Raw genomic sequence first — 12,180 nt, 5'->3', positions numbered from 1 at the left:
CTGAGTGTCTTATATTTAAAGAAAATTTTACTTTTTTTTATATAGAAATGAATTGAATTCTACGGCGAACTGTACGCGCATAATTTACGCGCATGTAACAATTCGCTGTGTTACCCGTTGCCAAGTGTGTTGCTTACGCGAAGGATAATAGAACGGATTACCAACTGCGTCTAAACCAATCAGATTTCAGTATTTAACATGAAAGTATAATAAAACGAATTGTTACACGAGTGTAAATTATGCGTGTACTGTTTGCCGTAGAATCAAGTCATTCCTATAGAGAAGCAGTGAAGTATTCTTTAAAATCAAGACATTCAGTATAAAAAATAGTGCCTGTTTGGGAGGATAGCAATGTCAACTTCAATTCTTACCGTCCTACAGGCACTGTTTACACTGTCGTCGGAACCAAATTGAAAGTGGGGGGGGGGGGGGGGCTAGACTAATCCTCAGAAATATTGAGAAAAAGGTAATTTCCAAAATCATGGAAATCCTAATCCGTGGGGGGGGGGGGGGGGGCTAATATGCTTCTAAATCCAACTTCTCAATCTTTCAAGGTAAATTTAGGAACAATAATCTTTCCTGCGAGAAAAAGTGGGGGGGGCTGAACCCTCTATCATGGTATGTTTCTAATGGTTAGGTATAACTTTGCAAAAAAAGTGGGTGGGCTAAGCCCCCCCTAGCCCCCACGGTTCCGACGCCTATGGTTTATATAATGTCATATATGTAATGCAATGAAATTGTTTTTTTAAATATATCTTATGTAAAAAATCAACGTTGTCTATATCTAAACAATGAAATTTTTTCTTTGGTGATTCATATGGGATATGAAGGGGTGGGGACATTGCAGAAAGAATACATAACCTGCGTAGACATGTTATATAATTTTTTTGCTGCAATGATTGCTATCTTTATGTCCCGCATGAAACACCAAAAAAGCGTTTTATTATTTATATCTACACCTTTTTTTAGCAAATTGATTACTTGATCGTAAAAAGCAAGAAAATATAATTAAAGTTTTTGTTAATGTACATCAGTACGTTAGATTAAAGAAATATCAAAATCTTCTTCAATAGGAATTTGAGTCTGACATCAGCATGAGAAAGGGACGTGTATATTTCTCCTATAGAGTATAAATTTCCGTGGAAAATAGGGGGAATTACACTTGTTGGATGTAAATTTAAGTATTTGTAGATGCTTAAAATTTGATTATTCAAATATTTCCGATTTTGTATCTATTTAAATTATCTAATTTCAACGTGAATTACTGGAAATTTTATTTCGTGTAAACTGATTTCATTAAAATGCTGTCGTAAACTACTGATCATATATCTGTATATATATATGCAATGCACTTGTATCGTCTATTTATATTTTTTGTGGGATCGAGAGTGAGATCAATGAATAAATATATATTGATTTGATTTAAGAAATGAGAGTAATAATTTTTCCATTGATCGACGTATCAAAGAAAAAATTGACCAGAATTTTTTTTTTTATCAAAGCACTCCGCATTATCATTTAATAAAACAATTTAAAATCATAGAATGTGAAGTGTCATTGATCAAAAATATAAATAATTTAAATGAAGGGGCGCATATGAATACAAAACAACAACAGCAACAATATCTAAAATGGTTGCGCCTTCAGATGATGCAGAGCTATTGAGCTGAATTTAATGGATTAAACACAAATAGTGAGTTAATTAAAATCTGAACCGGCTGAATTGAAAACGAATAGAAAATACATGCGATAGCTTGTGATGTTATTCAATTTGCAGCAAGATAAATTAAAACTGGTTTTCATGTGAGATCGCTAGAATATGCAACTGGGCATAACCATGCAAGGAGAGGCGATCGTGGACGAAAATAGTTGATATGTCGACAAAGAATGGTATGTATAAGCGACTTATGTAAACGTTGTGGTACCTAGATAGCCAGTGATGTACTTAACTGGATATCTGTCGATTGGCCATGGAATGCGCCGAAAGAGAACTTTGATGCACTACTCATAGCTTTGCTTTACGATGCTTATTCTGATGGCCGGTTATGTACGTGTGCAAATTTAAAACTCATCGTTACTATGAACAGCAGTCTAACCGTGAAAGTGCTTAGGCCTATATGTTCGTTATAATTATTCCTGGAAAAGGAACAACCAGTCCCGCAGTAAATGTTGATTGATCTCAAGCAGACGAAATCGTGAGAAGACGCTTAAATTTCTATTTAGTGAATTAAATAATGTGTATTGTCTATATTTGAACTTTTCATTTTTTATATTTATAAAGTTGTATTTTGTTTGCTGATAATTAAACAGACACATTAACTTCACATTTTGTTGACAGTGGTTTTTTTTTTTTGGAAATTCCCGTTCTATAAATAGTGTTAAATAAGAGCAGATGAGAAAAGTAGATCACCGGCCAAAATTTTATTGATGCAGGTATCAAAGAATTTTCTCAACCAATCAGAAGCGCCGATATATCATCAAACGAATAAGTATTGAATGATTCAAAATTCTACAGAATCCTGTTGATGCAATGTACATGTAGCAACCTATAATGATACAGTATCACTAATGATATAAAGTTGAGTTAGTGGTCAGACTTCTGACCATTAATGATATATAATTATATCATTAATAAACTATCTAGCCGTCCACTAATGATACAATTTCAAAATTCACGCTAACTAATAATATAAGAAAAGAACGCAAAATACGTACATCGTTGACCTTTAATGATAGTATTTTTTATCAGAAGATGAACTTTAACTATAAATGATACAATTATATATGATATAGTACTTTATTTGCAGTTTTCATGTAGTCCTTCATATCCGATCCTCAGAAATGATCGGCCTTATATATAGACAAATTTCATTAGCCTATTTGTGTTAATAAAATGTTCAGTTATATTCAACAAAATGCTTGGCTTTGTGGTTGCATGGATATCTACTAAATATAAGTAAAGGTGTTGAAATCCATCACCTTAGCAACACCATCAACTAGGGCTAAAGCAATACATGACGAAAGATGTATCGTTATTGGCCAATGATGTTCACCTTAAAATTGTTTATATTTTAAATACTAGTAATCACGCTCACACTCTTCTTAACTAACAGAGCGAAAAGTACATATAGCTAGACAGAGTGTCATCCATAAGTGCATGACTTGTCCAGTGCAGTCCAGTCCAGTGACTTGTCTAGGCAAGACTATCCGCTTTGAATAATGTAATTTGAAGTTTGCCACTAATAATAATATCAACCAACAAAGAAATACATAGAGAGAGGGGTTCAATAAATGGCTCAAGTACTTTTGCATCAACTGATGCATTAGAAATTATTTCATTAAACAATGAGATAGGTAAAGTTAGCTACTAGTAACTGGCTACTGGTAACTGGCTACGAGAAGTAAGAAAAGCTAGCTACTAGTAACTGGCTACGAGATTAAATAAAAGTTAGCTACTAGTAACTGGCTACTAGTAACTGGCTACGAGAAGTAAGAAAAGCTAGCTACTAGTAACTGGCTACGAGATTAAAGAAACTTGGCTTCTAGATACTTCTTACTGTCCATGGGAGAACACATACCAAGGATTTCTATTTTTGTTCTTAAGATGTACATTGCACTATATCACTGTCAATTGTCAATATATCTCAAGTAGCTGTATATATAGACTGAAGATATATGCCTGACTTGCTAATATCAACATTCTGCCGAGTCATCCACATAATATTACCACACAAATACTCAGATATCTCTCTTTATGTAGTCAGCTACTTGTGCGTTTCGTTACAAATATCTTTATTTTTTGGCTGTTTTTTCAATATATCTCAAGTAGCTGTATATATAGATTGAAGATATATGCCAGACATGCTAATATCAACATTCTGTCAAGTCATCCACATAATATTACGACACAATTACTCAGATATCTCTCTTTATGTAGTCAGCTACTTGTGCATTTTGTTACAAATATCTTTATCTTTTTTGTCTATATATCTAAAGTAGCTGTATATATAGATTGAAGATACATGCTAGTCTTGCTAATATCAACATTCTTTCAAGTCATCCACATAATATGATCACACAATTACTCAGATATATCTCTTTATGTAGTCAGCTACTTGTGCATTTCGTTATAAATATCTTCATTTTTTGGCAGTTTTGTCAATATATCTCAAGTAGCTAAATATATAGATGTAAGATATATGCCAGACATACTAATATTAACATTCTGTCAAGTCATCCACATAATATTACGACACAATTACTCAGATATCTCTCTTTATGTAGTCAGCTACTTGTGCATTTCGTTATAATTATCATCATTTTTTGGCAGTTCTGTCAATATATCTCAAGTAGCTAAATATAGAGATGTACGATATATGCTAGACATGCTAATATTAACATTCTGTCAAGTCATACACATAATATTACGACACAATTACTCAGATATCTCTCTTTATGTAGTCAGCTACTTGTGCTTTTCGTTATAAATATCATCATTTTTTGGCAGTTTTGTCAATATATCTCAAGTAGCTAAATATAGAGATGTACGATATATGCCAGACATGCTAATATTAACATTCTGTCAAGTCATCCACATAATATTACGACACAATTACTCAGATATCTCTCTTTATGTAGTCAGCTACTTGTGCATTTCGTTACAAACATCTTTATTTTTTTGCGGTTTTATCAATATATCTCAAGTAGCTGAATATATAGATTGAAGATATATGTCAGACATGCTAATATCAACATTCTGTCAAGTCATACACATAATATTACCACACAATTACTCAGATATCTCTCTTTATGTAGTCAGCTACTTGTGCATTTCGTTACAAATATCTTCATTTTTTTTGCGGTTTTATCAATATATCTCAAGTAGCTGAATATATAGATGTAAGATATATGTCAGACATGCTAATATCAACATTCTGTCAAGTCATCCACATAATATGATCACACAATTACTCAGATATCTCTCTTTTTGTAGTCAGCTACTTGTGCATTTCGTTACAAATATCTTCATTTTTTGCGGTTTTATCAATATATCTCAAGTAGCTGAATATATAGATTGAAGATATATGCCAGACATGCTAATATCAACATTCTGTCAAGTCATCCACATAATATTACGACACAATTACTCAGATATCTCTCTTTATGTAGTCAGCTACTTGTGCATTTCTTTATAAATATCTTCATTTTTGGCAGTTTTGTCAATATATCTCAAGTAGCTGAATATATAGATTGAAGATATATGCCAGACATGCTTATATTAACATTCTGTCAAGTCATCCACATAATATTACGACACAATTACTCAGATATCTCTCTTTATGTAGTCAGCTACTTGTGCATTTCGTTACAAATATCTTCATTTTTTGCGGTTTTATCAATATATCTTAAGTAGCTGAATATATAGATTGAAGATATATGCCAGACATGCTAATATCAACATTCTGTCAAGTCATCCACATAATATTACGACACAATTACTCAGATATATCTCTTTATGTAGTCAGCTACTTGTGCATTTCGTTATAAATATCTTCATTTTTTGGCAGTTTTGTCAATATATCTCAAGTTGCTAAATATATAGATGTAAGATATATGTCAGACATGCTAATATTAACATTCTGTCAAGTCATCCACATAATATTACGAAACAATTACTCAGATATCTCTCTTTATGTAGTCAGCTGCTTGTTCATTTCATTACAAATATCTTCATTACTTGGCGGTTTTGTGAATATATATCAAGTAGCTGAATATATAGATGTAAGATATATGTCAGACATGCTAATATCAACATTCTGTCAAGTCATCCACATAATATTACGACACAATTCCTCAGATATCTCTCTTTATGTAGTCAGCTACTTGTGCATTTCTTTATAAATATCTTCATTTTTGGCTGTTTTGTCAATATATCTCAAGTAGCTAAATATATAGATGTAAGATATATGCCAGACATGCTAATATTAACATTCTGTCAAGTCATCCACATAATATTACCACACAATTACTCAGATATCTCTCTTTATGTAGTCAGCTACTTGTGCATTTCGTCACAAATATCTTCATTTTTTTGCGGTTTTATCAATATATCTCAAGTAGCTGAATATATAGATTGAAGATATATGTCAGACATGCTAATATCAACATTCTGTCAAGTCATCCACATAATATGATCACACAATTACTCAGATATCTCTCTTTATGTAGTCAGCTACTTGTGCATTTCGTTACAAATATCTTCATTTCTTGGCGGTTTTGTGAATATATCTCAAGTAGCTGAATATATAGATGTAAGATATATGCCAGACATGCTAATATCAACATTCTGTCAAGTCATCCACATAATATTACCACACAATTATTCAGATATCTCTCTTTATGTAATCAGCTACTTGTTCATTTTGTTACAGATATCTTCATTTTTTTGCGGTTTTTTCAATATTTCTCAAGTAGCTGAATATATAGATTAAAGATATATGCCAGACATGCTAATATCAACATTCTGTCAAGTCATCCACATAATATTACGACACAATTACTCAGATATCTCTCTTTATGTAGTCAGCTACTTGTGCATTTCGTTACAAATATCTTCATTTTTTTTGCGGTTTTATCAATATATCTCAAGTAGCTGAATATATAGATTGAAGATATATGTCAGACATGCTAATATCAACATTCTGTCAAGTCATCCACATAATATGATCACACAATTACTCAGATATCTCTCTTTTTGTAGTCAGCTACTTGTGCATTTCGTTATAAATATCTTCATTTTTTGGCAGTTTTGTCAGTATATCTCAAGTAGCTAAATATATAGATGTAAAATATATGCCAGACATGCTAATATTAACATTCTGTCAAGTCATCCACATAATATTACGACACAATTACTCAGATATCTCTCTTTATGTAGTCAGCTGCTTGTTCATTTCATTACAAATATCTTCATTACTTGGCGGTTTTGTGAATATATATCAAGTAGCTGAATATATAGATGTAAGATATATGTCAGACATGCTAATATCAACATTCTGTCAAGTCATCCACATAATATTACGACACAATTCCTCAGATATCTCTCTTTATGTAGTCAGCTACTTGTGCATTTCTTTATAAATATCTTCATTTTTGGCTGTTTTGTCAATATATCTCAAGTAGCTAAATATATAGATGTAAGATATATGCCAGACATGCTAATATTAACATTCTGTCAAGTCATCCACATAATATTACCACACAATTACTCAGATATCTCTCTTTATGTAGTCAGCTACTTGTGCATTTCGTCACAAATATCTTCATTTTTTTGCGGTTTTATCAATATATCTCAAGTAGCTGAATATATAGATTGAAGATATATGTCAGACATGCTAATATCAACATTCTGTCAAGTCATCCACATAATATGATCACACAATTACTCAGATATCTCTCTTTATGTAGTCAGCTACTTGTGCATTTCGTTACAAATATCTTCATTTCTTGGCGGTTTTGTGAATATATCTCAAGTAGCTGAATATATAGATGTAAGATATATGCCAGACATGCTAATATCAACATTCTGTCAAGTCATCCACATAATATTACCACACAATTATTCAGATATCTCTCTTTATGTAATCAGCTACTTGTTCATTTTGTTACAGATATCTTCATTTTTTTGCGGTTCTTTCAATATTTCTCAAGTAGCTGAATATATAGATTAAAGATATATGCCAGACATGCTAATATCAACATTCTGTCAAGTCATCCACATAATATTACGACACAATTACTCAGATATCTCTCTTTATGTAGTCAGCTACTTGTGCATTTCGTTACAAATATCTTCATTTTTTTTGCGGTTTTATCAATATATCTCAAGTAGCTGAATATATAGATTGAAGATATATGTCAGACATGCTAATATCAACATTCTGTCAAGTCATCCACATAATATGATCACACAATTACTCAGATATCTCTCTTTTTGTAGTCAGCTACTTGTGCATTTCGTTATAAATATCTTCATTTTTTGGCAGTTTTGTCAGTATATCTCAAGTAGCTAAATATATAGATGTAAAATATATGCCAGACATGCTAATATTAACATTCTGTCAAGTCATCCACATAATATTACGACACAATTACTCAGATATCTCTCTTTATGTAGTCAGCTGCTTGTTCATTTCATTACAAATATCTTCATTACTTGGCGGTTTTGTGAATATATATCAAGTAGCTGAATATATAGATGTAAGATATACGTCAGACATGCTAATATCAACATTCTGTCAAGTCATCCACATAATATTACGACACAATTCCTCAGATATCTCTCTTTATGTAGTCAGCTACTTGTGCATTTCTTTATAAATATCTTCATTTTTGGCTGTTTTGTCAATATATCTCAAGTAGCTAAATATATAGATGTAAGATATATGCCAGACATGCTAATATTAACATTCTGTCAAGTCATCCACATAATATTACCACACAATTACTCAGATATCTCTCTTTATGTAGTCAGCTACTTGTGCATTTCGTCACAAATATCTTCATTTTTTTGCGGTTTTATCAATATATCTCAAGTAGCTGAATATATAGATTGAAGATATATGTCAGACATGCTAATATCAACATTCTGTCAAGTCATCCACATAATATGATCACACAATTACTCAGATATCTCTCTTTATGTAGTCAGCTACTTGTGCATTTCGTTACAAATATCTTCATTTCTTGGCGGTTTTGTGAATATATCTCAAGTAGCTGAATATATAGATGTAAGATATATGCCAGACATGCTAATATCAACATTCTGTCAAGTCATCCACATAATATTACCACACAATTATTCAGATATCTCTCTTTATGTAATCAGCTACTTGTTCATTTTGTTACAGATATCTTCATTTTTTTGCGGTTTTTTCAATATTTCTCAAGTAGCTGAATATATAGATTAAAGATATATGCCAGACATGCTAATATCAACATTCTGTCAAGTCATCCACATAATATTACGACACAATTACTCAGATATCTCTCTTTATGTAGTCAGCTACTTGTGCATTTCGTTACAAATATCTTCATTTTTTTTGCGGTTTTATCAATATATCTCAAGTAGCTGAATATATAGATTGAAGATATATGTCAGACATGCTAATATCAACATTCTGTCAAGTCATCCACATAATATGATCACACAATTACTCAGATATCTCTCTTTTTGTAGTCAGCTACTTGTGCATTTCGTTATAAATATCTTCATTTTTTGGCAGTTTTGTCAGTATATCTCAAGTAGCTAAATATATAGATGTAAAATATATGCCAGACATGCTAATATTAACATTCTGTCAAGTCATCCACATAATATTACGACACAATTACTCAGATATCTCTCTTTATGTAGTCAGCTACTTGTTCATTTCATTACTAATATCTTCATTTCTTGGTGGTTTTGTGAATATATATCAAGTAGCTGAATATATAGATGTAAGATATATGTCAGACATGCTAATATCAACATTCTGTCAAGTCATCCACATAATATTACGACACAATTACTCAGATATCTCTCTTTTTGTAGTCAGCTACTTGTGCATTTCGTTATAAATATTTTCATTTTTTGGCAGTTTTGTCAGTATATCTCAAGTAGCTAAATATATAGATGTAAGATATATGCCAGACATGCTAATATTAACATTCTGTCAAGTCATCCACATAATATTACGACACAATTACTCAGATATCTCTCTTTATGTAGTCAGCTACTTGTGCATTTCGTTATAATTATCATCATTTTTTGGCAGTTTTGTCAATATATCTCAAGTAGCTAAATATATAGATGTAAGATATATGCCAGACATGCTAATATTAACATTCTGTCAAGTCATCCACATAATATTACGACACAATTACTCAGATATCTCTCTTTATGTAGTCAGCTACTTGTTCATTTCATTACTAATATCTTCATTTCTTGGTGGTTTTGTGAATATATATCAAGTAGCTGAATATATAGATGTAAGATATATGTCAGACATGCTAATATCAACATTCTGTCAAGTCATCCACATAATATTACGACACAATTACTCAGATATCTCTCTTTTTGTAGTCAGCTACTTGTGCATTTCGTTATAAATATCTTCATTTTTTGGCAGTTTTGTCAGTATATCTCAAGTAGCTAAATATATAAATGTAAGATATATGCCAGACATGCTAATATTAACATTCTGTCAAGTCATCCACATAATATTACGACACAATTACTCAGATATCTCTCTTTATGTAGTCAGCTACTTGTGCATTTCGTTATAATTATCATCATTTTTTGGCAGTTTTGTCAATATATCTCAAGTAGCTAAATATATAGATGTAAGATATATGCCAGACATGCTAATATTAACATTCTGTCAAGTCATCCACATAATATTACGACACAATTACTCAGATATCTCTCTTTATGTAGTCAGCTACTTGTGCATTTCGTTATAATTATCATCATTTTTTGGCAGTTTTGTCAATATATCTAAAGTAGCTAAATATATAGATGTAAGATATATGCCAGACATGCTAATATTAACATTCTGTCAAGTCATCCACATAATATTACGACACAATTACTCAGATATCTCTCTTTATGTAGTCAGCTACTTGAGCATTTCGTTACAAATATCTTCATTTTTTTGCGGTTTTATCAATATATCTCAAGTAGCTGAATATATAGATGTAAGATATATGCCAGACATGCTAATATCAACATTCTGTCAAGTCATCCACATAATATTACCACACAATTACTCAGATATCTCCTTTATGTAGTCAGCTACTTGTGCATTTTGTTACAAATATCTTCATTTCTTGGCGGTTTTGTGAATATATCTCAAGTAGCATGTCTGGCATATATCTTCAATCTATATATACAGCTACTTGAGATATATTGACAAAACAGCCAAAAAATAAAGATATTTGTAACGAAACGCACAAGTAGCTGACTACATAAAGAGAGATATCTCAGTAATTGTGTGGTAATATTATGTGGATGACTCGGCAGAATGTTGATATTAGCAAGTCAGGCATATATCTTCAGTCTATATATACAGCTACTTGAGATATATTGACAATTGACAGTGATATAGTGCAATGTACATCTTAAGAACAAAAATAGAAATCCTTGGTATGTGTTCTCCCATGGACGGTAAGAAGTATCTAGAAGCCAAGTTTCTTTCATCTCGTAGCCAGTTACTAGTAGCTAGCTTTTCTTACTTCTCGTAGCCAGTTACTAGTAGCCAGTTACTAGTAGCTAACTTTTATTTAATCTCGTAGCCAGTTACTAGTAGCTAGCTTTTTTTACTTCTCGTAGCCAGTTACTAGTAGCCAGTTACTAGTAGCTAACTTTACCTACCTTAAACAATGTCCTTTTTGCATGTAATGAATCATAAAGCAAAGCATTTTATTGCTTAATTATGCCGTTTTGGGATTTGTTTGTTTGTTTGTTTGTTTGTTTGTTTGGAACTACATATGTACCTTGGCGATAATGTATTTACTAAGTACATGTACATGGACATTGTATTATTATCTGCGTATCCATTGGTAATTTCCTATGCCAAATTACCTCGGTTAAACTAGACGAATAATTGGGGATTTTAGTCGAGCGATAGTCGAGTACTCGTTGATTCATTTAATAAAGTGTCCTTTTCATAAAAAATATATATAATGCTACTGTTACATACAATCTAATGTAATTTATTTAATCTTAATATCCATGTGCATATGTCCTGGTGTTTCCTATAACATTATATATATATATATATATATATATATATATATATATATATATATATATATATATATATATATATATATATATATATATATATATATATATATATATATATATATATATATATATATAATCAAATGCAACTTAAATCAACAATTAAAGATTATTTCATATTTAGGAAAAATATCAAAAGTTAATTTTCCTAAATATTCCTAATATTTTTGACGATCATGCATTAATAAAAACTTCTATTTATTTTACATCCCAGTAATTTATTGTCAGGGTTGATGCCCACTTATAGCTTTAAATCTTTTTGTAAAGTTATGTCGGTTATCTCTGCCCCCAGTGATGGCCTCATTCATTTGGGAGACTATATTAATCGCCCTGAA

The sequence above is a fragment of the Magallana gigas genome, chromosome 6 (genome assembly GCF_963853765.1).
Source record: "Magallana gigas chromosome 6, xbMagGiga1.1, whole genome shotgun sequence".
Lineage (NCBI taxonomy): Eukaryota > Metazoa > Mollusca > Bivalvia > Ostreida > Ostreidae > Magallana > Magallana gigas.
Note: the sequence above shows the minus strand (reverse complement) of the source record.